The following is a 25,611-nucleotide window of genomic DNA, read 5'->3' on the forward strand; positions in this document are numbered from 1 at the left end:
GAGATGTTGCAAAGCTCACACATGTGATGATGAAGGAGCTTAAATACACATGAGACATGACATTGAGTCATGTGATCAAGGTGGAGAAGATCAAGACAATACTTGGCTTGATGGACCGGTTGCAAGCGTGAAGGGCAAGTCGAAGGCTTTGGAGTGATGGACCGCGTGGCGGTGAAGCTTGAGCAAGACTTGGCGCCGATGGACGATGGCAACAGTGAAGAGCAAGTAGAGTCAAGATCGATGAACCAATATGATCATGTGATGATATGAAGTGGATCATATCATTGTTGATCGTGTTGGTGCATGTGTTGCATCGACATTGGAGGAGATGGAATGGAATGCGCAAGGCAAAGGTATAACCTAGGGCATTTCATTCCACCGGTCATAGGTGTGTAGAGAAGTTTATGATCGGGTTTAGGATAGATGGCCGTACTATCAAGAGGGGCAAACTTATTTGCATATCTGTCATCTAGTGCCACTCGAGTGATCTAACTTTGCATTGTCGCTAGGATCAAGTGGCGTGGCAAGTTGAGCGCTTTCAAGAAAATGGAATGTCTATTTTCTATTGCGCTGGATGCAAATTCTTGTGGTTAGCACACTTGAGCAAGGGTGAAGAGAATGGAGAAGATGCTGGCGTCGATCAACTCTCCGGACGCTGGATCTGAATGCACCGGATGCTGGCAGGCTGCGTCCGGTCGCACTGACATGGAGTGTAGCAGTAGCTGGAGAGTGACCGGACGCTGGCTGCGTCCGATCGCGTTCGACCGGACGCGTCCGGTCATGCTCGAGAGCTTACTGGAAATGACCGAACGCTGAGGGTCCAGCGTCCGGTTAGTTGAAGCTGCTGCGTCCGATCAAGTCAAGTGACCGTTGGAACCAGGACACGTGGTCGTCTGCGAGCGACCGGACGCTGAGGTCCAGCGTCCGGTCAACATGACCAGAGCATCCGGTCGGCCCGACCGTTGCCCAGTGAAGGGGTAACGGCTAGTTTAGCCCTTGGGGCTATAAATAGAAGTGGCCCTCGGCCATGGCTGGTGCAGAGCACCTTGGGGGACTTTGTGTCCATGTTTGAGAGTGCTTGGGAGCCCTCCATCACACATATACTTGATAGTGATCATTCGATTGTGTGAGTGAGCGATTCTAGTGCGATTACATCGTGAGGTTGCATCAAGTGGCACTAGGTGATCGAGTTGCAAGCCGGTGGTGCTTGTTACTCTTGGAGGTTGCCACCTCCTAGATGGCTTGGTGGTGGTCTCCGTCGAAGCGCGCAAGAAGCTTGTGCGACGCTCCGGAGAAGTGCTTGTGAGGGGCATTGTGCTCGCCCCACGGGAGCCACGAAGAGCAACTCTAGTAAAGCGTGTCATTGAGCTACCCTCACTCAAGGGGTAGGTTCTTGTGGCGCCTGACGTGCGGGCTTAGCGGGTGATGCTAATTAGCCGCCGAACCACCAAGTGAGCGGTCGACACAACGGGGACTAGCGTGTTGGCAAACATGTGAACCTCGGGAGAAAAATCATCGTGTCAACCTTGTTCTTCCTGTTGGTTTGCATCCCCATTACACAAGCTTGCCATTACTTTTATATATATTAAGCTTGTGTAGTTGCTCTTGTAATTAGATAGCTTGTGTAGCTTGCTAATTACCTTCTTGCTTGTGTAGCATAGAAGTAGCTCCCTTGCGTGGCTAATTTGGTTTTAGTAATCTTGTTAGTCACATTGCTTAGTTTGTGTAGCTAAGTATTTGCGCTCTCTAATTAGGCATTGGTTGCCTTGTTATTGAGCATTGCTAGTGAGCATCGTTAGCTTTGTGCTTTTGCTTACTAGCATGTGTAGGAGCTCCCTTGTTGCTTAAAGTACTAGTGGCATAGATTTGTGTAACCTTGCTCCTAGAATTGTTTAGGAGAGCTCTAGCTAGCCCGGCACCTTTGTTGCATATTTGTTATCTTTGTAAGGTGCTAGTGAACATATATAGCGGGGTATAGTCTTGGCTAGACCGATAGTTTTAATTCCGCATTTGTATCGGTTAGCCGACGCGATTAAGTTTTAGAAAAGACTATTCACCCCCCCTCTAGTCGCCATCTCGACCCTTCAACAGGGTCCGCCTCTAGTGGTACACCTCGACTTGAGGGCCGCCATAGCTAGACAGGTTCGCCAGCTGAGGTTTGTTGAGTTCGATGTGTGGTTTCCTCCGAGGAGGGATGAGAGAGCAGCAGAGGGGTTCTACACGCCGCTCTAGGAGGATTTCTATAATGCTTATCTCAACAGTGGGGTAGTATTCAGATCTCAGCGAGTATGCAGTTTAGAGTCTATTATGGCAGCAGCTAAAGAGCATATCCGCCCCTACTTGTCATATTTGCTGGGGCTCGCAGATCTAATAGGCCGAACAGGAGTATATGTACCATCTTGGGTTCGGCAGTTTTATGCTTCACTCTATGTTGATCCGCATCACAACTTCATTCACTTTGCATTTAATGGCAGAGATTATAGGGTGATGAGTTTCAGGGCCCAGGAGATACTGAGGCTACAGGATTAGCCTATCAAATTGTATGAGGTATGTTATGGATAGCAAGAGCCTCCTAGGCGTCCTCATGGAGGGTTGGTGCCCCCTACAGGTCTGGTGCGATATTGCTTCAAGGAGCCCTTTGGTGAGGGGTCGAGCAGGAACCCCAGTGACCTGACTCCTACAGCTCGTGTGCTAGAGGCCATCATCAGGAGGACACTACTTCCCAGGTTGGGATACAGAGAGGGTCTGACTCGCCTATAGCTCTGGCTCCTTAATGCCCTGATGCAGCAGACCGTGTTCAACATTTGGGACCTCCTTCTATCAGAGATGGAGGATACTATTGCTGAGGGCTTCAAGGGTCGTAGACAGCTTCCTTATGCACATTGGGTTACTTTCTTGATGCTCAAGTGTGTGCAGGTCAGGACCCCTGAGATGGTTGCAGAGTACAAGGCTACCACCACAGAGTTTCCCACATATAACATGGCACAGAGGATCAGGCACAGCACTCCACAGGCACCCGCTCAGCCTAGTCGTCGTCCAGATGTTCTAGAGTCAGCAACTCAGCAGGACGAGATCATTAGAGACATAGCCGCTACAGAGGAGGAGCAGCTTGAGGCACAATAGGGGATGACCGAGTCCAGTGATAGTTTGGATGATGACTATCTACCGATTCCTTAGATGCCTCCATACAGGCATGATGCAGAGGCTGGTAGTTCCAGCTCAGCTCCACCAGCACCACAGATGGACCCCACATTGATTGCCATTCTTGAGCGGATGCAGCAGGATCAGGCACGATAGGCATAGGAGACTGCTGCCAACTTCACATAGTTTTAGGCTCGTTAGAACGAGTTCTAGCGACAGCAGCAGCTCCTCCAGCAGCAGCAGCAGATGCATCAGCAGCAGTTACTCATACAGCAGCAGCTTATGGGATTTATGTAGCATATAGTGACAGCACTTGGGGCCCCACTGCCATAGCCTTCACCCCAGCTTGCTCAGCCTACCACCACTTCGACGACTCCAGCTATACAGCCTAGTGGGTCTCAGAGTCAGGGACAGCCTCCAGCTCAGTTTGCTTCACCTACAGTTTAGATGTCCTAGTGGTTGTCCTCACCGGTGGTTGCCCCGCAGTTCACTCCCTATCACACGGGCTTCTCACCGGAGCAGTCACCCTCGCTTTTTGTGCCTGACACGTCAGTCTCCAGGAGTCTTGGAGCATCCTTCAGCGAGTTGACTGGCATGCCTACACCGCCTCATATACATACTACCGGTCCTTCTACAGCAGCCCTAGTCGCAGTGACTACTCAAAGGCTCCCCTCATCTATCGCCTCTTCAGATCCTACGACAGACATACTAGCAGCTTCACAGGCAGCACCTGCCCTAGCTCAGACCCAGACCGCTTTAGCGACACTTCCTGCTATAGAGGGTCAGTCTGTATAGAGCTCAGGGTCAGATGATGATGGCGCCTAGTTCCAGCTTGCTCCTCGTACCTCAGCGCCCGGCTCATCCGCTACAGCCCCGCCGACCGACCCTAAGATTTTGGTGTTTGACGCCAAAGGGGGAGAGGGTTCGAGTATGTAGACTCAGGGGGAGCGACATTTAGGGGGAGCTAGTTATCTAGTATTAGCTTATTATATACATTTGGAGTTTTATTTGTGTGATACACTATTACTTATGCATTCATGTGTTTACTTTCATGCATATTATTATATCTATGTGATAGTGTTATCTATGTGATTGTGATATATGACATGTGTGCTCTCTACTTTACATTATGTATATGTCATATCACTTGTGTTATGCTCATTTGCCTTTGCTTCCGCGTTTATACTCCGATGCAAATGAGCTTTGTTACTCGTACTCATGCTTAATTCATATCCTTTGAGTACATTGTGTTGGCTTGGGTCATATAAGCTTGACCAACACTTTTGTTCTTATCGACTAAAGCTTATATGAACCAAGCCCGTCAAAAACCTCACTCTTTCACATACTCGAGGTAGTATTGTCATCAATCACCAAAAAGAGGGAGATTGAAAGCATCTAGGCCCCTAGTTGGGTTTCGGTGATTAATGACAATACAAGATTACTATGACTAACATGTGTTTTGCAGATGCAATTAAGTTAGATCATGGTAATAGAGATCGATTAGGCAATCAAGGTTGTCATGCCCCTACGATGGAAATCGTTTCGGTTTTCAAAGGATGGACGACAAGGTTAAGGATGACTAGTTCTAAGTGTCGATTGGAGTTGGAGTGACACTTAGAGTAGTTTAGGACCTTGTTTTTCCTTTGGTCATACTATTAAGGGGGGTATGGACGGGTAGCTTGACCTAGTTGAGTCTAGTGAGTTAGGTGTGGTGCACACTTATTAAAACTAGCTCTAGGTAGCTCCTACGAATGCCTAAGATCCATTGGAGCAAACTTCATTCATATATGATCGAGAGTTGAAAGTGAATGGAGGGTCAAATGCTAACCGGACGCTGGCCCCGGTGTGACCGGACGCTGGCCACAGGGTCCGGTCAGTTCATTTGATCAGCAGTTTGCGTTCAGTGCGATCGGATGCTGGAGAGGTCAAGTGACCGGACGCTGAAAGGTAGTGTCCGGTCGACTCCTGTAAGGTTCTAGATAAGGGAATCTATGATCGGACGCGTCCGGTCAGTACTGATCGGACGCGTCCGGTCAGTACTGACCGGACCCTGAGGGTTTAGTGTCCGGTCGAGTCCAGTAAGGGTTTAATGTGACCGGACGCATCCGGTCAGTGGTGACCGGACCCTGCTAGTGTCCGGTCAACACATTTTCACTGGTTCACAGGTTGAACTGACCGGAGCGTCCGATCAGTACGACCGGAGTGTCCGGTCACCCCGTAGAAGCTCATAACGGTTCGTTTTTTAGGCTGCCTTATAAATAGAAGCTCCACTCATGTGTGGAGTCACTTTTGCTCATTCCAACAGCTGAGAAACATGCTTGTGAGTGCCAAGAAGAGCAAGGTCCTAGTGAGGTGATTGAGATTTGATAATCTAAGAGAGTAGCCTCATTAGTGAATCAAGAGTAGTCAAGTGTACATCCATCTTCTCATTAGGCTTCGCGTGGTCAAGTGAGAGTTCGTGCTTGTTACTCTTGGTGATCGCCATCACCTAGACGGCTTGGTGGTGATTGGGAGCTTGGTGATCACCCGGCGGAGCTTGTGGGTGACCCAACTCAAGTTGTGAGCGGCTTTGGGTGATTCGCCGCGACAGAGTGTCAAAGAATCAACCCGTAGAGAGCACTTGATCCTTACGCGGATCAAGGGGGAGCTACACCCTTGTGCGGGTGCTCCAATGAGAACTAGTGGGGAGTGGCGACTCTCCGATACCTCGGCAAAACATCGCCATGTTCCTCTCTCTCTTTACTTTGAGCATTTACTTTTAGTATTTACTTTGAGCAATTCAATACTTGTCTTTACATTCATAGAATTGCCATGCTAGAGTAAGTTTGGAACATAGGTTGCAAGTCCTTTGTGCGTTAGTTTGATAGAAACACTTTTCTAGGCACAAGGGGTTAATTGGGCTATCCGTAGGATTTGACTATTGCAAGAAAATTTAGAATTAGCCCAATTCACCCCCCCCTTCTTGGGCATCTTGATCCTTTCAATTACCTCGGGTGCATAGACATGATCCTTACTCCACTTGGTGTTGCATTTGTAATAGAGACCAAGTGCTCGCCTGTATGCTTTGACTGCTGCCAGGGTTTGGTGGGTTGGTTGAGTAGCTGTCCCAGCCAGAGCAGCGGCGGCCAGAGCCACCATCTTGTCAGCATGCGGTGGAGGTGGAGGCAGCGATAGCAATGCAGCTGCAGCCACTAGCAGTTGAGGATGAAATGCAGCAGGCCAATCACCTCCACGCTGGGCCCGTGGATTAGGAGCATTGCCTACTTCTTCCTGCAGTAAAGCCAGACGAACAACAACATCAAAGTTTTGTGGACGCTGAACAAGTACTACTGCTTTAATGTCATGACGAAGTCGATCAACGAAACAGGTAGTGAAGAAGAGTGGGTCGGCATTAGGGGAGTAGGATTTGAGCTGATCGACCAACTTAGAAAATGAAGTGACATAAGTTGAGACTGTGGTTTGTTGACGGATATTGAACATTTGGCGGAGGAGAGACTCATGCTGATCACGATCAAAATAATCATGTAGCAGGTGACAGAAGGAATCCTAAGTTGTCGAAGGTAGCTGGGTGGACACAGATTGGTACCAAATAGCAGCCGAACCCTCCATGTAGTGTTTGACTAACCCAATCCAACGGGAAGGGTCAATAGCATACATGGCAAAATACTTCTCACATCAGGAACGCCAGTGTTTAGGGTTCACGCCATCGAATGTTGGGAATGGAAGCTTAGGTAGACGACTGGCTAGATGATTAGGACGGTTCGGATCAGTGTAGGGAGGGTGAACTGGTGGGGGATGATAATTCGGGTTGTGGATAGGGCGGGGATGATAATTTGGCGATGGCAGTGGTGGTGGGTGAAACAAATTCTAGAGACGATGGTGAATGGGCTCAGGCGTCGGGTGTGGAGGAATGACGATCGACGGTGTACAGAATTCAGATGCATGTACCCAAGAATGATTGTTAGGGGACGTACCATTGGTCGGGATATGGGTCCAAGTCATGACGACTCTGGACCCAACATCCCATGTAGTCATGTCAATGTGGTGCCCACTGGGCAATGTGGCATGTGGACCGGCAGCCGAAGCCGACACAGTCGCCACCGACGATGAAGGAAGCACGACCGAGCGGTGTCACGATTCGTTGAACACCTGGCGGTCGAGGTTCCTCACTAGATTTTGGGTGTCCTTCTGGATGTTGTCCAGGACGCCCTCCATGCCAGGACGCCACTCTGCGATCTCAGTTGAGGCCTTCTCAAGCGCCACCACCCGCGGGACGCACTCCACCTTAACGCTGGTGGTGTGGCTGGACTCCAAGTCGGTGAGGCACTGGGTATAGTCTGCTTGGGTCGCTTCAAGGTTGGTGAGGCGCTGCTCGATGGACGGGGTCGCTGGATCTAGCAGGCGAGACTCGATACCCGCCAGACGCTGCTCGAGCCCGGTGGCCTGGGTGGAGAGGGAGGTCTCTAGCGTGACGAAGCGCGAGTCGACGGTACCGGTGCGGTCGGCGAAGACGCAGCCGCGGTCATCGAGACGGCGATCGAACTCGTTGAAGCGGGAGTTGAGCGCGTCGAGGATTTGCTTTAGCGAAGGTTCCATGGCGCTGCGAGCACAATTGAGCCGGGTGTAGTGGTGGTGCATAGTTGGGGGCGGCGGAGGAGGGGGTGGAGGTGTCGGGATGGCCAGGATTTGGGAACAAGACGTCCGATACCAGTTGTTAGCACCTAGACGGTGCCGGGAAGAAAGGAAGAACAGAAAAGAATAGAACAATAGTAATTGTGTTCGGATGAATGATTAAAACTCAATTTAGGGTTTTACACTTTCTGTTCATGCCTCTCTCTCCTCTTGCTACTTATACTCTATCTCCTAGTTGATCCAGGTTGGGCCAAGAACTCATGAGCTGGGCCTCTAACTCTCTTGGGCCGAGGCGGTGGTGGGCCGGTAGGCAAGCTTGATGTAGTAGCTTCTTCTTCAGTGTCTGGCCAGCACTGCTTACACGGTGCCTGAAAGAGTGAAAATTGGAGCCACGCTCCTGCCACTGTTGATGAGTATAGGCCCGATCTTCCGAGAGGTAGCCGGTAAGTTCGATTTGTGGAGATCTCGACGTTGGCGATCCGGCTTCAAATCAGACACGATTCGAACCCTGCAACCGTTACACCACTACTCCGTTGGTTATCAACCAAGCACAACTTGATTGACCTCGCCAAGAAGGCTTTTTCTGCAAGCGAATCGAAGAGCACAAGCAAGAAGGTAAAACACGCAATCTAAAATTACAAATATGAATGACGCGAATATCAATAGAGGGTTCAAGAACTCGGTTCCAAAGGACTAATCGACACAGTGGAGGAGATCAAGAACGGGGGCCCTGGATCACTGTAAAAGGATTTGTCACCACAGTTACAATGAACGATTCAGTTTCTCGATGGAAAACTAAACTCTAAACAAAACCCAATTGTGTAGCAGCGGCGGCGGCTGTGTTTATAGTCTAAGACTCGACCTAGGGTTGGGGACGGCCAGGGATTGGGCGCCCACAACTTGGGCTTAAGGCCCGACACGATACATGGCCAAGTTGGCCCAAATAGGTGACACAGCACCTTGCCATGGTCACACAGAATGATCCACGGACCTTCTAGAGCTGGGACCAGATCCAAAACAACGGCATCGTCGTCCCCTTTCCAACGCATCCAAGAACGGCCCGTTTCGATGTCGTATGAGGAAGTTATGACCGAAACAGTGACGACGTGTCTACTGAATCCGAGGACGACGTGGCAGCTGAGTTGGAAACAAATTGCAACTTGGGGAAGACCATGGCGTCGATGTGTCCAGCGTGGCGATGTCCTCATCATCCTCCCCTTCTCGAATTGGAGTCGTCCTCGACTCCATCTTGGTGATGTCCTCATCATCCCCTCCTTGTAGAATTGGAGTCGTCCTCGACTCCATCCCATCATCAGCGAACTCCTGCAAAAGGTTAGTGACAGCAGGCAATGCACCAGACATAAAAGGTTGACAAAACATAGTATAACATGGTGCATCAGGATTATCACATAACTCAGCAGTAGCAGGAGTTGTAGCAAGAAAAGCACCTCCTTTTAACTTAATCCCATTATTTTTAGCAATGCCTGTTGGAGGTTTATTTTTGATCTCATTAGCATGTTTAATAATATCCGTAGGAGACAAAGGCAGCAATGTAATTTTCTTGTCCTTATGTATGATAGTGTATGTATTAGTTCTACCATGGTGTAAAGCATCATTATCAAATTCCCATGGGCGACCTAACAAAATGGAACAAGCTTGCATAGGGACAACATCAAAATCAGTAGTATCATGATAAGAGCCTATGAAAAAGCAAATGCGTGCTGATTTAGTTACCTTAGTCTTACCACTATTATTGAACCATTGAAGTTTATATGGATACGAATGTTGTCGTGTGGTCAAGCCAAGCTTGTCAACCAAATCTGAACTCAACAAGTTGTTGCAACTCCCGCTATCAATGATAGTGAGAACACGACAACCCTGCACAATGAGATACATGTGGAACAAATTGTGGCGTTGGATCTTCATCTCTTCTTCATGACCCACACGTGTACTCAACACACGCTGCACAAGAAGGCTAGGGTAGTCCGCGACAGCAGCCACAGAGTCAATGGTGATGGCCTCCTTGTCATGATCACCCTCGGTGGGATCTGCATCAATGTTAGCAGCAAGGGCTAAATCATCTTCAACATCACTAGCACTTACATATCCATCCTCGGTAGCAATGAAAGCGCGACGACTGGGGCATTCCTTCATGACATGTCCCATGCCTTTGCATCGGTGGCAAATGATTTTAGAGCTGGACGAAGAGGAGCTAGTAGAAGCACCTGGAGTGCCACCTTTCTTCAGCTGTGGAAACTGCACATTAGACAATTTACTTACCCTAGAAGAAAATGGAGGTGTAGATGGCTGTGGTGCAACAGGAAGCTTGGGCGTCTCTGGCTCGGAACGCTGCTGAAAATTCCTCCCATTGTTAGACCTGAAAGGCTGGTGTTGTTTGCGTCCCTGTACTTCTCGTTCGGCCTTAATAGCAAGATGATACAATTGGGAAAAATTGTGCCATTCTTTGTAATCAAGTATGTTCTGTATATCATGGTTTAAACCACCAAAAAATCTAGCACTAGCATCATCATCATCTTCATTTATACCACAACGTGCTAAACCAATAAGCAATTCTTGATAGTATGCTTCTACTCCTTTATCACCTTATTTTAAAGTTTGTAGTTTCAAACGTAAATCACGTTGGTAATAAGGAGGAACAAAACGAGATTTCATACATTGCTTTAAAACATTCCAAGTTTGAGGCACAGCAGCAGCATTATTGGCATTGCAAAGATCACTCCACCAGAACAAAGCAAAATTAGTAAACTCACTAGTAGCAAGTCTAACTCTATGCTCAGCAGGAACATTATGAGAATCAAATTTTTGTTGAACAGCAAGCTCCCAATCTAAATATGCCTCTGGATCAACATTACCAGCAAAAGGAGGTAGACTAAATTTAATTTTAGCAAAAGGATCATTATTACCATGATTATTACCTGCCATACCACGACGATTGAAGTTGAGGCGACGACGGGCACCACCGTCAGCATACGCATCTTCATCACCAAAAGCATCCGCATCTTCATCATCAGCACGATAAGGTGGAGGGCGTTGCTCAAGCTGTTCAATGCGGGTGACCAGATTGTTCACATTGCACGTCAGCTCGGTCATAAGATTACGTTGTTCAGTCATGAACGTTGCAAGCTTGCCCTTGGACACGCACTCATTGAAGTCCGTCGGAGTTCCTGCCATGGTTAGAAGATAGAAAAAGACAACACCAAAGTATTATCCCTATCAACTAAAAGGAAACAAATGGTGGTGATGGTGGTGAAAGTGGAATGCAAAATCACAATCGGCTTACCACCATCTTGCCTGTATTCTTACCAACGCCAAACAGGAGCAAAACCAAAGTGGCGAAGCAATCTGTTGTTGAGCGTGGGTAACAGTTGCAAGATGAACCTGTGCTGACAGAAGAATATATGGAGCTATGGGTAGGCACACAATATGACAGCAAGGATTAGCAATTAACGAGTGCAGAGTAGCGATTGTTCAATCTGGATCCAAAGTACAAATCACAGGTGCTGGCTAAGACGTGTCGAGACGTAGCGCAACAAGGTGAAAATAAAGGACGATCGAAAGAACTCACAGAACAAGCAAATAGCCCAGATATCTCCTTTTTCCTGAATTTTTCCCGGATTTTTCCAAAAGGCACTAGTAGGAAACAAACTTTTTTTTTACTATTTTTTTTATACTTTTCTCTGAACAAGGATCACAAAAGATGCAACCACAAAAATTGGCACCTACAACTGAGGTGGGACTACAGAAATTCAGCACGTTCTCTGAAAAGCGTGCAAAAACTTTGATAATTTTTTTTCTATATTTTCCCGAATTTTTTTGGCAATTCTGATAAAACCAAACAGGGCGAAGCCGAGTTTGGGTCGGGTCCAAATGGTGTCAAGAAGCTGCACAAAAAATTTCAGATTTTTCTGATAAACGAGCGAAAAGTTATGCCTGTTTTACCGAAGGTATCTCAAGGTATGTTTTTCTGGAGGCACAACACGGCGGCGGCAGTTAGGACAAAGCGTCCCTAAACTCTAACACCGATCACAGCAGTAGGTATTCGCCTGATGATGTAAGGAGGGCTGCGATGCAGGCAAAATAAGAGCGGCTGGCAACCTATCTAGGGTTTGCGCGGCGGCGAGAAGTTACACAAGGCGGCTAGCGGGGCAAGTCGAGTAATGTGGTGGCTTCGACTTGTTGTTTGGGAACGGTGGATGGGATAGCGGCGGAAAACAAAATCACAGCAACGGGCGATTGAACTACGACCACGAACACAATCCTAAACCAGCAACAAGACTCGACCACGGACACAAACTCAACAACACGAATCTGAAACGAAATTGCAAAGGCACAAAGGGCGATAGGACAGCGGAAATTGAAATATGTTTGGGCTTTTTGTGGACTCTAGGTAATGAACAAATATGAATCTAAGGCAAACGAGATTATACCTCGCGGTAAACCTGAAATATCTGATACCAATTGATGAGTACAGGCCCGATCTTCCGAGAGGTAGCCGGTAAGTTCGATTTGTGGAGATCTCGACGTTGGCGATCCGGCTTTAAATCAGACATGATTCGAACCCTGCAACCGTTACACCACTGCTCCGTTGGTTATCAACCAAGCACAACTTGATTGACCTCGCCAAGAAGGCTTTTCCTGCAAGCGAATCGAAGAGCACAAGCAAGAAGGTAAAACACGCAATCTGAAATTGCAAATATGAATGACGCGAATATCAATAGAGGGTTCAAGAACTCGGTTCCAAAGGACTAATCGACACAGTGGAGGAGATCAAGAATGGGGCCCTGGATCACTGTAAAAGGATTTGTCATCACAGTTATAATGAACGATTCAGTTTCTCGATGGAAAACTAAACTCTAAACAAAACCCAATTGTGTAGCAGCGGCGGCGGCTCTGTTTATAGTCTAAGACTCGACCTAGGGTTGGGGACGGCCAGGGGTTGGGCGCCCACAACTTGGGCTTAAGGCCCGACACGATACATGGCCAAGTTGGCCCAAATAGGTGACGCAGCACCTTGCCGTGGTCACACAGAATGATCCACGGACCTTCTGGAGCTGGGACCAGATCCAAAACGACGGCATCGTCGTCCCCTTTCCAACGCATCCAAGAACGGCCCGTTTCGATGTCGTATGAGGAAGTTATGACCGAAACAGTGACGACGTGTCTGCTGAATCCGAGGACGACGTGACAGCTGAGTTGGAAACGAATTGCAACTTGGGGAAGACCATGACGTCGATGTGTCCAGCGTGGCGATGTCCTCATCAACTATGGCTAGTGATGCTAGTACTAGTAGTCAGGGATACCCGAAATTCCTGGAGCGGTGCAAGTACTTGCACCGATGCTTGGTGATGCCTAAATAATAAAAGAAATGTTTTCTTGTGCTGATGCTTTCGTGCCGGTTGTTGTCCCTCCATTCAAAATATATGTCATTTTTGCTTTCTGACAAGTAACTTTAGCAAAATATATATTAAAAATATTAATATTTATGATACATAATTGATATCGTTGAAAAGATCTTTAAATCTAGTTTTTTTAATAAATTTATTTAGAGATACAAATATTACACGTATTTTTTTTAGATCAAGTCAAACTTGTAACACGAAAACCGAAAACAACAAATAAATTGGGACAGAGCGAGTAGGTCCCAGCAAGTTAGATGGCTCCGGTGCCTGTATTTTGACCACTGCGGCTGTTCAGGCTTCGATGCCTATTTTTATTGTGGGCCCGCCTTTTTCCTTGGCATCCCTCTCCCACTGTGGAGGGCCTAAAGCAAGGTGTGGTGTGGAATAAGAACGCGTGTGTTCGTGGCGGACTCTGGATGATGACACGGACGGAGGCGCTAAAGATGCGGCTTTGCTACTCTTGGTGGCGGTGCGGCCGTGCAGGGGTGCTGGCTGTATACCAAAGAAAAACATGTGCTACTTCCTTGGGTCATTTCCTTTCCCGTTCTGTTGTCATTTTGATGGTTGCCATTCTGAGGATACCGATAACAGCACTGTTTGCTCACCACCTAGCGGCTAGCGCTAGCAGTAGCACAGCATCTCAACGTTGTGAATTGTGATTTGTGATGCTCCAGCGGCTTAAATTAGGTCCCATTCGTTTGAGGGCGCGTTTAGATGCAAAAAATTTTAGGTTTTGGCTACTGTAGTACTTTTGTTTGTATTTGGCAATTAGTGTCTAATTATAGACTAATTAGGTTCGAAAGTTTAGTCTCGCGATTTCTCACCCAACTGTGCAATTAGTTTTTTTTCGTCTATATTTACTACTCCATGCATGTGCCGTAAAATTCGATGTGATGGGTAGTGCGTAAAATTTTTTGGAATTAAACAGGCCCTGAATTTATCAGCATAGCTTTACAATCTTTGAACAGTAGCGAAACGAAGAGGCGTATCGCGCGTCCTCGCCACGTTACTCTGCAACTGCAGCCTGCAACTGCGAGCGTTTTCCAGTGCAAGGGCACCTTCGGCGAGCCGAATGCACATGCGGCCTCGGGAGTCGCGAGTCGCCTCTCCCTCCAATCCCAATGCCACCTGCCGCGCTTGTTTTTACATTCACCAGGTTGGAGATAAATAAAAAAAGTCATGTCATGTCAAGTGAGTGCATGTTTAGTTTCAAAAACTTTCCAAAAAAGTGTTTATTTTTACATATATTTTTACAAATCGAATCAAATTTATGACACGAAAATAAAAACGACAAATAATTTTGGACAAAGTGAGTACAAGTAGAAGTCCCTTGGACAGAACTTTCACCACTAAATATTTTTTTTGACGTTTGTTACTTTACCTGTCCGTTTCCTGTGTCATGGTCCCTAAATATTTATCGTCATGATTTACGTGTTGATAATTTTAACTTAATTTATAGAAAATACGTGTAACATTTCTATCTCTAAATAAATTTATTAAAAAACTATATTCAAATATCTATCTAATAATACTAATTATATATCATAAATATTAATAAACTTTTAATATATATTTAGTTAAAATTGTTTGTCGAGAAACGAAAACAACAGATATTTAGGTACGGAAGGAGTACGTACTGCTAATACGGTTTGGAATCAGCTTCGGTAACGTGATGACAAGACGTTGGCTCTTCTTAACTGACATAAGCATGTGTCATGAATTTCGATCACGAACAGCACAATAAACCATTAAAGACTCTAATCTCTTATTCACCACGGTCGTACATTCGGGTCACACAGGACAATAAATCAAATAGGACTTTATTGTATCTCTAATTCATCACGTACTAATACTTCTAGTAAACTTGGCTATGAATCTTCGCTCTCCTCATTTGGGTTTGTTTGGTTTATAAGTCATACTTTTTCAGCCAACAAACAATATTTTTCTCTCACACCAAATCAGCCAATAATACTTTCGGTTATGGTTTATCAGCCAAACAAGCCCAAACGAACATGCGCTTATCTTCATGATAGTGGAGGGACATACGGCAAAGTGAATTGAAATTTTCAAAACACATGCAGGCGAGGAATATTCTTTTCCATGTATCTTCTTCGTTTAAATTTGTATCTAGTCCGTATGTTGTATAGGTGGAGCTATTGTAGATGTTTAAGGCCTGTTCGGCTGGTATTAAAGTCGGTTGACAAGCCAATTAAAACTGATTTGTTGTGAGAGAAAAATACTATAAATTCTGGCTGATAAGCCGACTGATAAGCGAACGGGCTCTATAAGATCCCCAGTGCACGGGCACTGCCGGATCAAATGCCCGACTGCCGACGACGCGTGAAGCCACGTTGACGAGCGGCGTCCCCGGTCGATCCCTAGTGTTCGGCCTACGGCCAACAGGCTTGCGCGTAATTGATCGGAAGCGAGTGCTGTTGCGCCCAATGCGACGGAGGATCACCGGCTATGCGCCTCTCCCGTGGGACTTGTGACTCTACCCACCTGTTAGGATCCCGACACCTTCCAGAAGATTCCCACCGTCGTCACAGTTGGAGGGTCAGTCGGGATGGTGGGCAGTGGCTCACTGCTGCTGAGCCAACTTTGGTCGATTCGAGGTGTATATGTCCACCGAGGCAACCGGCCCAAAGCACAGCATTTTGGCCTGGCACCACGGTCCAAAGCATAGGGCCATGCCCAAAAAATACCACAGGCTCGTTAAAAGCCTGATACCTTAATTAAATATATATAGAATCTTATCATTGGTGACCCTGACCTTAACTCCCTACCCATCCCAGAACACAGCCACCACCTTCCGTTCTGACTCCGCACATGCGCCCTTCTCACCCCTCCCCCCGGTCGCCTGCTTCTCTTCCTCTCCCGATGCTTCTCATCCCATGCATCGGTGCCGCTGGAGCTTCCTCTGCTCATCCTTCGCAGCTCCTCCCTGTCTGCCCTCAACACCGCCACCGTGCCTAGCTCGCGGATGCCGGGCGCGAGCGTAGCTTAAGGAGAGCGCGGCCCGGCCCTGCTCCGTCTCGCCCCACCTCCAGGGCGAGTGCTCCGGCGGCCAGGGCTGCCCCGCCTCCTGCTCTCCCCTTTCCTCTCTCTGTGGGCCTCAGGCCAACTCGGCACGTTGGATGGGTCGTGCTTCTCGGGCTAGCCCGGTCCGAAAAACGGTCCAACAGGCCTTACCTAGGCCGTTGGTCTGGCACAACGTCCGCTTCGACACGACCCGGGTGGCACGGCCCGTGCCGTGTCGGGCCGGGCCGACCTGTTGGCCTTCTATAGCTCGAGGCATCAGCAATTAGGCTTGGGGGGAGCCTGGCTAAAGACGTCTTCCTTGAACGACAAGACCTCCCATTGTTTGAGTCATCTTGGTTCCGATGAGCTTTCCTTGATGTTCAGCAGGGCTCTCGAGCTCATCCGCTGGGTGTAGCCTAGATGCCTTGAACGATTAGAAGAGTCGATTAGAGGGTTAATCATGCTCTAACGCTCTTACTACGCTATCCAAGGGTTTAGGTAACCACAATGTTAGGTATTCGTCAGTCGCATTTTTAGGGTATTCAGAGGCTGTCTAGCAAATTACGTATTCGTCATGTCTCTTAAAGCATATTCCAAGTACATGCAGGATGTTTTGGTCATGGACGCTCCCGAAGCCAACTGCTCCCGGCCACTTCAAGGCACCTGGCCAGGTGCGGCCAAACTTCGGACAGTCTCGACTCTTCCTTTTGAATCCATGATTTTTTCTATTTCTTGCATTTGTACACCTTTTTATTCTTTTTTAGGCGGGCATCTGAGTACCCATTGTTTTCAATATCTCGGACACTTGTCTATTTTTTATCTTCTGTTTTCTTTTCTTCTTTTTTATGAATAACTTCTGTATAGCTCATGCCTCTTCTCTACAACAAAACTTTTGGGAGATAGCAATAAGAACTTAGAGCATCTATTTGGTGGAAAGTCCTATGAACATGTTTTTGGTGTTTACTCCCACTATAGGAGTAAAACATTTTTAGGTGGATCTAGATGGAATGACATGTTTTTGCGCCTACCTCTAGTGTTGGAATAGTGCATATATGGATGGTGTGTACGTGATCTTGATTTTAAGAGCATAACAAACCTCTCATAAGGGTCTACAATGCTTGACTAAACTCAATACAAAACAAGCAGCATATATGTGGAAGTTTTCCTATTCTAAATAACATATATGGCTCTAGTAGGAATTCAAGTTTTGTCATACAAGAGCTCATCATGTAGCATTTTTATGTTTTTAAAATATAAATCTTAGAAACTTTAGTATCACTGGGAACAAGATAAACAGCAGCTCAGACCATCTCATATCATATCCGTCAATTACCTAGACTTAGATCAAGCATATGCTACCCACGAGTTTCAAGCCCAGAGTAAATTGTTATATCAAAACAGTCGTATCCAAAACTCGGGAGAATTCAAGGCTAAAAACTAGGTACTTGAAAGAAATTATGACAAAGCAACTATTTATCATTTCCATTATAAGAGATTATCCTCATAGTCCATTTATTTAGCTCTTAAAAATCTAGACACACCTTTTATTTTGTTTTCATTTTTCTACATCACACCTTACTAATATATATATAAGACAAAGATAAATTTTTATTTTGCTTTTAGTTATGCATCTTTTACTTTTAACAAGTATATAGTAAACTTAGAAATAGTTAAACAAAACAAAAAGAAATACTTAGCTAGATACATGGGTGATGCTTTTCCTCCAAGCTAGATGTTGGCGTGGTCGAATGTTGAAGTTGAATGATCCCTCTCAGAGTAGATTTGCCAGCGGATGTCCTTCTCTTCATCCATGGAAGGAGTGGAATAAAGTCAACCAGGTGAACTTGCTCTTGATCATATCATCCTGCAAAATACCAACAAGAATACCAAAACTCGTGGAACGGATTAGGATAAAGGGCTAGCGGTCAGCCGTCCGGAGATTAGTTGTTCTTGAGGTTTAGAATTTTTTTATATTGGCAGAATTTTAGCACGATGTTTACCTAATATATACCTTTTTTGGATTTTCTTATTTATGATATGCAGAACAAAAAATTATATATGCATGGTATTTTTATTTTTTATGCCTCCACAATGAATATTACCATGGGTATTTACACCATAGATTTATTCACATGGGGCTTAGGATTTTTTTATGTAGTGATGAAATGAGGTCATGAAACTTTTTATCTTTCTTTTCTAAATGCAATGCTAATGCAGAAAAGTAAATATGCTAAAGTGAAAAGAATTCGAGCAATGCGGAAAAGCAAATATAGATAACTATTGATGTTACCTCCCGACGAGGGTTCGGATTTTTAAGTCCTCCGGATAGGACTCTTCTCCTATCTTTTTCATTCTTTTGGTGCATTTGTTAGTCCTAGAGATGGAGACCTTGATAGTTGCACCTCTAGTGATGGTGACTTGGATGATGTCACCTTTTCTTTCAATACCTACTTTATCTATGGACTAGACTTTGGCGGAGTAGGTTCATCTTTCATAGGTTCTTCCCAGCCATTTTTTTGGGGCTTGATTTGATTCTCTTGGCGTCGGGATGATCGACGTCTCCTCCTATAGTAGGACTTCTTCGGCTATTCATAAGTGTTATAACTATTGAAATAGCAGCGTACCTTTTCTCTAGGGAATTGGAAGTGGACTTGTCTAGATCCGATATAGATGATTGCATTTGTGGTGTTAAGGAACAACCTTCCAAGGATGATGGGTGTATCATTGTCTTCTTCTTCCATGTCCAGAACCATAAAGTCGGCAGCGGCATAGTGATCATGTATTCTTACCATGACGTCTTTCGCTATTTCCTCTAGAAATCGGATTGATTGATCCACCATCTACAATTGTGTATATGTAGGGAACAAAGGTTCATCACCAAATAAATATTCATACATTATTGTCGATGTTTTACCACCGATAGCCTGCCACGGGGGTACCTGAGGCAGTATGTTCGGGCTTCAGCGTATGCAGAACTCGATGGTGAACGCAAGAGACAAACGACTTATCCTGGTTCGGACCCTCGATCATTGATCGAGTAACAGCCCTACGTCCAGCCGGTGTTAGCCTCTACGTTGGATTGATTATGAAGTGTCGTACAATTATTGTTTTGTTGTTGTCTTCCCCAGGAGCCCTGCCCTCCTTTATATAGTCAGGAGGCCAGAGTCCTAGTCGGTTTACAATGAGAGTTCCTAGTAGGATTACTGAATAGTACTACTACTAAGATTACATGGGAAGAATCCTAGTTAGACTAGATCTTCTCTCTCCCTTGTGGGGTATCCTATGGGTCCCGCATCGACAAGCCCCCGAGCACTTCATGGTTGAGCTCTGAAAGTCTCATTTTGCTCCTTCAGGTCTTGTTGAGTAGGAACAAACGTCATCCGAGTGCTTTCTAGAGTGAAACCTTGTAGTGCTTCTTGGGATCTTCGAGTGGTGAGTGCTTTTTGAAGAAAAAGTATATCCATCTGGTTGTAGCCCCCGAGCCTCTTGCTATTTGGAACAAGGAGCTGGAGGATCTTGTCTTGAAGTTGCTCTGATTGTTCGTTGAAGTTTTATCAAAAAGAACTCGAATATGGCTCGTTCTGGGTTCTTTTTGTCGTAATGTCTTGAAGTGATCTGCGTTGAGGAAGTCTTTTGGTGACATGCGCTTTTTCAAAGAAAAAATGCACTCATTGAGTGTAGCCCCCGAGCCTCTTGCTATTTGGAACAAAAAGTTGGAGGGTCTTGAATCTTTATGTTGTTTGAAAATTTGTGTTCTGAAGTAGTCCCTGAGACTTGGATTATGTCATCATCCGAGTAGTTTTGCGGCGTCTTTCCGAAGCAGCCCTTTAGTCTTGGATTAAACCATCATCCTTGTAGTTTCATGGCATCTAGCCTCCGAGCTTATGTCCAGGTTCTTTTATTCAGAAAGAACTCGGTTACATGGCCTTGGCATACTCTCCGCTAGTCTTCTATTGTCGGATGTAGTTGTGTGGAGTTGGTTGGGTGTAAATGCTGTTTGTTGATGGGTTGTACCATGGTGGTATATCCTTCCGAATATGCTTGTCCTTGGTCACTGTTCCTTCACGCCTGAGTCCTTTTTCATTGAGTTCTATCTTTTCACTGTTTCCTTTGTCAGGTCTTTACCTTCGGTGCTCCCAGTTCATGTGCACCGCTCTTTTGGTCTATAAATACCCTCTTGTGGTGCTTGTTTTTGAATCATTGAGCATTCTGTTGTGTGGCCTGAAGTCTTTGTAGTCATGGATATGGTAGTTTGTGAAGTTGAGCAGCCCCCGGGCGTATCTTGTAGTTGTTGTGTACCTCATCGTAGCTGGAGGAAGTCTTGTGATAGGGGTTAGAGGTAGACTAATCCCGCAGTGGCGTTGCATCAGGAAGTTGGTGGCGGTAGTTGGAGGAAGTCTTGTGATGTGGGCTTCGTCCCTTCATCCGGTAGTTCTTGGCTGGCGCTCTTTGTCTGCCCTACGGCTGTCCGGTGCAGATCAACACCTGATCCTACATCACGTCGGGCTTGGGTAGACAGATGCCTGCCAGCCTCCTTTGGTCCATGCTTTTTTGTTGTGCTGCTGATTTCCATCTTGGATGCACTGTGTTCGTCCTTTGAAGAAAACAGTGTAGCCGAGGGCGGTTTGTTCTGCCTAGCAGCAAATTGGAATACGTAGTCGTTCTAGAGCCTAGCTGTGTCTGGGTTCCTCTTTGCTACCTTGCTTGTTGTAGTATCGAGTTCATTGGGTCTTGTAAGATGTGTAATCTTGTACTTATTGATTTCATTTGTAATAAAAAAGATTCTTGCCATCTTAGTTGCCATGCTTTCTCCTGCTATATTGCTTATGGAATTTCTAAGTTCTTTTTATCAAGAACCGGGTTCTTTTGTTCCTTTAGAAGTTACCCTCCCTTTCTTCTTTGAGGATGGGTTGTTCTTGCAGTTATCTGATGGCTCCGCAGTAGTGCTGGATGGATAAGTCTGAAATCTGCCCGTTGGATTGTACCGTTGTGTGGATTTGTGCCCTCCGTCGTTTTTAGCTGCATCGGTAAATGGACCGTTGCGTTCTCACACGGTATTTTATTGGGCCTAGTGGGCCGTTTCTAACGCTATAAAATTTATTTATAGACCCTTCGTCCTCTTTTTCTTTACTGCCTTTCTTTTGCCTTCAAACCATAGCTCTTATTCATCCGCCGTCGCCATTGCCACCGCCATCCTTAGTGCCGCCATCTAGGTTTTCTTTTTCCTTTGATTTCTTTTTGCCTTCGTTAGTACATGGGCAAGAAGAAAACCGCCAGTAAGTCCCAGTCTTCTTTCGTGGACAAGGAGTCTTCACTCTCCTTGATCGAGAATCAGGAGTTTGTTGCCATGAGGGCCGCCCAGAAGTTTTGGCTGGCTCCGACAACCACCGAAGCGCAGCTTTGTGAGCTTGTCAGTGACGGCTTGATCCAGGGCCAGGCTTTTGCTGAATGGAGAGTTCCAGGCGAGCATCGAGTTCCTGTTCTAGTTCCTAGTGAGATAGTTCTTTTTGTCTCATTCATTCGCGCTGGACTTTGTCTTCCCGCCTCTGCTTTTCTTCACTGATTTCTTGATTATTTTGGGATTTGCCTAAACCACCTTGCTCCTAATGCAGTTCTTCACCTTTTTGTCTTTGTTCATCTTTGCAAAGCTTTCCTTGGAATTTCCCCTTCTCTTTCTCTGTTTTGTTACTTCTTTCGCCTGAAACCCCAACCCTGCCGCAAAGAAACCAGCGTTCTTGGCGGTTGTGGGATTCAGTTTCGCTAGTGTCTTAAGAGCAAGTTCTTTGACTATGACCTGGTTGATTCTGTAAAAGATTGGCGTGCCGACTGGTTTTATGCTGCCAATTTGATCCCTTCCCTTGTCGTCCACTCTAGATCTGGTCCTGTGGTGAATGACCGATGGGATAAGAAACTTGAGTCACCTGCTGAGATTCAAGTGATCCAGCCATTCCTTGATAGGATTAGCATGCTGAAACAGCAGGGTTTAACCGGTTTTGGTATTGTTTCAAGTTTTCTTCGTCGTCAAGTTTAGCCTTTGAAAGAGCGGGAGCACCTTGGCTTTGAGTATTCTGGGGCCGAGGATCCTTCACACATGGTCCTAGCTCTTGAGCTGACCGATGAGGAGGTACTCGAGCGTCTCCAGAAGATGTTGAAAGGAGTGAGCGTTGTTCCTCCTACTGTCTCCGAGTTCTCTGCCAACAACCCGCCCCCAGCTATGAGTTGTTTATCTCTTTGTTTGGGTACTTTATGTACTCTTGCTATATCCATTTTTGCTTAGCTTTTCCTTGTCTTGCTATTTTATCCTTTTTCGTAGGAGCTTGGGTGGAACTTTGTTGACCTGATCCCTCTTGATGTTCTCCCTGCCATGGCAGAGACTGGGGATAAACTTGCTGGAACTTCTATAACTAGTAAGTTCCCAACCTCCACAGCGCTTCCTGGAGTTTCTTCCGGATTTGTTGATGTATATGAAGAATATGTTCCTCGTCTAGTCCCTCGTGGTCCTCGTAGTGTCCCGAAGAGGGGGCGAATGAATGGGTCTTCATCTGGCCTGCCTGTCTCCAAGAAGTCTCACAAACCAAGTAGTCCCTCAGGTACTCTAGTTGTTGCTAGCATGCTCTTAGGTGAGCATATTTAATACTCTTTGTTCCTTTGTTTTCCTATTTTTCTCTTGAACCGAGTACTTTTTATTCTTTTTTTCAGCAGGTGCTCTAGTTTCCTTAGTTGAGGGAGAGGAGGATGACGAAGTACCCCTCATCATGCGGTGGTGAGTTGTTTTCATATTCCTGTTGCATTGAATTTCTCTTCTTTGTCTTGACTTTTAGTCTTGAACTTTTTGAAGTAACCGGACGTCGGGTACGAGTTCTTCTGAGGCTCCCATGCCGACTTCTTCTGAAGCTCCATTGTCGAGTTCTTTGGTAGCCTTGGTACCGAGCTCTACCGCTCCTCCAGTGCAGAGTTCTTCCATGGCTCTAGCCCCGGCTTCTTCCATGGCTCCGGTATCTGCTATCCCGCTCCCGTCGTCGGGTGGCGGGGACGTTTTCGCCATCGTGGTCCCCCTGCGAGGCCTTTGTTTGGCTCCACAAAGAAGAAAGTGGCTGGGTGAGTAGGTTCTGGCTTCATCCTTTTGCTTCTGTCTTCCTTCTTCTGGTTCTTATCGGTGATTTCTTTTATCAATTTTCAGTCTTCCGTCTTCTCTCGTTTCTTCATCGACTTCTTCTCAGCCTTCCGTGGTGCCATTGAGTTCCGAGCCTCAGGACTCGCAACATACTGTTGGTGAAGTTGCTACGGGGGCTTCGGAGCTACCTAGCGAAGTTGTGGACTTGGCTGCCCCGGAGGTGACTGTGGCCGTCGCGTCGGGTCCTTCTGAGGGATTGGCTTTGGCTTCCCAGGAGGTTGCTTTGGTCGTTCCTTCTTCACTCCAGCCAGCCTCTCCTTCCCCTTCTCTTGCTTCCGGTGGTCCCTCTTTTACCGATGACGTGGTGCAACAGTTTGATGCCACCCATCGGCTATCGGAGCTGACCGTAGCCTAGCGGAGCTTGGCGTCCTCTGTGACTTCTTTCGGGGAGAAGCTTCACGTAAGTTTTTCTGAGATTCTTTCTTAGGCCATTTGTTTTGCCTTCGTCCTTACGCCTTATTTTTCTCTATCTTTAATTGTTTAGACTTTCTCTCATGACCATACCGGCTTCTTCTTTTCGTCTAAAACCAAGAAGAAGTTGTCCTCTGAGGTAAGTTCTCTGAAGACTAACCTTGACCTCCTCCGGGCCGAGTTGGAGACTGAGCGTAAGTCGCATCAACAAGAGGAAAAGGCTCTCCGTGCCCGGGTGGTAGAGGTAGAGAAACAGAGAGACATTGTTGCCCAGGAGTTGGAGAAACAGAAAGATGCTACTATCCGAGAGGCTTCAAAGAACTCGGAGGCCATGAAGAGCTTGGAAGCCGTGAAGAAAGAATGTAAAGGTATTCTGGGTTCTCTTTGTGTCTTTCAGTATTCAAACCTTTCCCTCCTGCTGACTTGTTGTTTGGTGTCTTGTCCAGCTCTCCGAGTTGAAGGAAAAAAGCTCTCGGAGGGTATTGATGAAATGAAGACTCTTATTCGTACAAGTCATAACAAGGCTGAGGAGGTAATTACTCATGCTGAAGAAGAACTTACACTTGCTAAGTTGATCAGGCGTGGAGCTGATAAAGATCTTGTGCAGGCCCAAAAAACTATTGAAGACTTGTCTGGGAAGCTGGCGACGGCTACTGAAAATTGGAACGTTTTGTGGAAATCCTTTTGTTTAGTAGCTGATGTTCTCCGGACTCCAGCGGATGATGGGCAATCTTGGGCTCAGTTCATTCCTCGGATTCCGACTCATTTCCAAGAGTTCGCGAAGAAGTGCGCTCAAGTATGTACCAAGAATGTGCTAGCCTAGGTCTAGGTCCTTGCTCCAGAGGCGCCTCTGTCCAAGATAGCAGAGGAAGCTGATAGCCAAGAATACCTTGATGCCGTTGAGAGGATGGAGCCTGAGGTCGAAGGTTTAGCCAGTAGGGTTGTAGATAGTCTTAATATTGATATTTCCCTTCCTGATGACAATGCCTGATCCAATTGACCAGCCTCTTGTAATATTACACTCCTCTTCAAATGAAGATTCTTTATTTTCGTTGATGTATTCTTTGCCCGAGTGTGGTCAGAGTTACTTGACTTGCTGAGTACTTTGTCCCGTTTTCGTCTCTGCCCTGTAAACAACTATGTGCGTTATCCTGACGAAATCCCTCGATTTGTCGAGTATTTTTCTTTTCTTCTTCTTTTGTGATCCATCGAGTGCTTTGTCCGCGCTATGACTTGTTAGATGTAGATCTTTGTGTTGACAACCTTTCATCTGTGCTATGTAAAATGACTCGGCATAGAATGTTGCCTTGACAAACTTCGGCATCCGAGTGCTTTCTTGAGTGGCGCTTGTGCTTTTCTGAGGAAAAAGTATTCCTATCTGGATGTAGCCCCCGAGCCTCTTGCTTTTCAGAACGAAGAGCTAGAGGGTCTTTTTAAGCTTAATTTCGGTCGACTAGTTTTAGGTGTTAGCTTTTAGCTACCCTCATCGGCGGGCTCAAGCGTCTTTTCAGCTATTTTGCTCTCGGCCGGGATGCTCAGGCATGTTTTCTGCCATTTTGCTTTTTGTTTCGGGTGTTAGCTTTTAGCTACCCTCATCAGCGGGCTCAAGCGTGTTTTCAGCTATTTTGCTCTCGGCCGGGATGCTCAGGCATGTTTTCAGCCATTTTGCTTTTTGTTTCGGGTGTTAGCTTTTAGCTACCCTCATCGGTGGGCTCAAGCGTCTTTTCAGCTATTTTGCTCTCAGCCGGGATGCTCAGGCATGTTTTCAGCCATTTTGCTTTTTGTTTCGGGTGTTAGCTTTTAGCTACCCTC

Source organism: Miscanthus floridulus, chromosome 7 (genome assembly GCF_019320115.1).
Source record: "Miscanthus floridulus cultivar M001 chromosome 7, ASM1932011v1, whole genome shotgun sequence".
Taxonomy (NCBI): Eukaryota; Viridiplantae; Streptophyta; class Magnoliopsida; order Poales; family Poaceae; genus Miscanthus; species Miscanthus floridulus.